General features: G+C 39.8%; 1 non-coding gene across 1 annotated transcript; it reads right to left on the bottom strand.

Annotated features, from left to right (window-relative positions):
- Window positions 1–290: 290 nt before the first annotated feature.
- LOC141644568 (small nucleolar RNA R71) lies at window positions 291–397 on the bottom strand. The gene has a single exon (XR_012544181.1). It is a non-coding gene; the product is annotated as a small nucleolar RNA R71 (small nucleolar RNA).
- Between the last annotated feature and the right edge of the window lie 1049 nt (window positions 398–1446).

The raw sequence follows: 1446 nt of genomic DNA, 5'->3' as shown, positions 1-1446 counted from the left end.
ATTTCATTGCCAAATCCGCATTTATCCAATTAGTCGAAAGGAGCCAATTTGGGGGGATGCCTAGTGAAGACCCTCACTCTCATATGGATATCTTTTGTGACTATTGTGATGCGGTTTCTCAAACCGGTGTAACTCAAGACCAAATTCGATGGGTCTTATTTCCTTTTTCTCTAATTGGCACCGCGAAACAATGGTTAAAGGGCCTTGATAAGGCCACTCTCGGAATTGATTATTGGAAGAAGTTGGCTCTAGCTTTCTACAAAAAATTCTACCCACCGGAATAGACTAACATGCTAAGAGCTCAAATTACGGGTTTTAAGCAAAGGGATAAAGAATCTTTGTATGAAGCTTGGGAGCGGTTCAAAGGAATTTGTCGCTCATGTCCTCACCATGGACTTAGCGAGTGGTTCTTGGTACAACAATTTTGGAACGGTCTATATGATGATTCAAGGAACATTCTCAACATGGCATCAAATGGAATGTTCACCGAAGTTGATGACAATCAATCTTGGAACAAAATTGAGGAAATGGCGGTCCATAACTCACAATATAGTAGACCTCGCAAGGCTACTAGAGGAGGAAAGCATGAAGTGGACTTCGTTACTCAATTGGGTGCTCAACTAAGTGCTCACATTGACACAATCAATTTGAAGTTTGAAAAAGCTATGGCTAGACTTGAAGAAGCCTCAAAATCACCAAAGCATCATGTTAATGCCATGACGGCATCTCATCAATCCCAAGTGGGATATGTGAGAATTGTGGAACTTTGGGACATGATTCAAGTGAATGTAGGGGAACAAATGAACAAGTGAATGCTTTCCAAGCATACAAGAGTGGTACCCCTTATTCCAACTATTACAATGAAAACACCAAATTCCATCCAAATCTCTCATACAAAAGCCAAAATGTTCAAAACCCTCAAACAACATACACCTCACCTCCCATGAGAAACCAAAATCAAAGACCCTTTTACAACCAAAACCAAGGTTACCAAAATCAAAATCCATACAATCAACAAAATGACCAAGGTTTTGATGTTCAAAAAGCGGTCCTCCAAATGCAAAAGAATCAACAAGAATTTTTCACTCAAATGCAAAAAGATAGTCAAGCAAAGGAAACCACCATCAACAATATCCTAGCTCACACCAAAATGTTGGAAACCCAATTAACTCAACTAGCATCTTCAAGCTCACAAAGACAAAAGGTGCAATTACCACCTCAAAGTAATCCCCCAAGACATGAAACGGTTAGTGCCATTCACTGGAGAAGTGGTACAAGGTATGAAGCACCGAAGAAGCAAGTTGAGGATGAAGTTGTGGAACCTAGTGATAAGGAAGAAATTGTGCAAAAGTCCAAAGATGGAGAATCATCAAAAGAAGAAATTTCAAAGAAAAATGAAGACAAGGTCAAGGAGAAGGAGCCGATTGTGATTAGACTTCCTTTTCC

This window comes from Silene latifolia, chromosome 2, assembly GCF_048544455.1.
Source record: "Silene latifolia isolate original U9 population chromosome 2, ASM4854445v1, whole genome shotgun sequence".
NCBI lineage: Eukaryota > Viridiplantae > Streptophyta > Magnoliopsida > Caryophyllales > Caryophyllaceae > Silene > Silene latifolia.
This window is presented reverse-complemented; position numbering and strand designations above follow the sequence as displayed.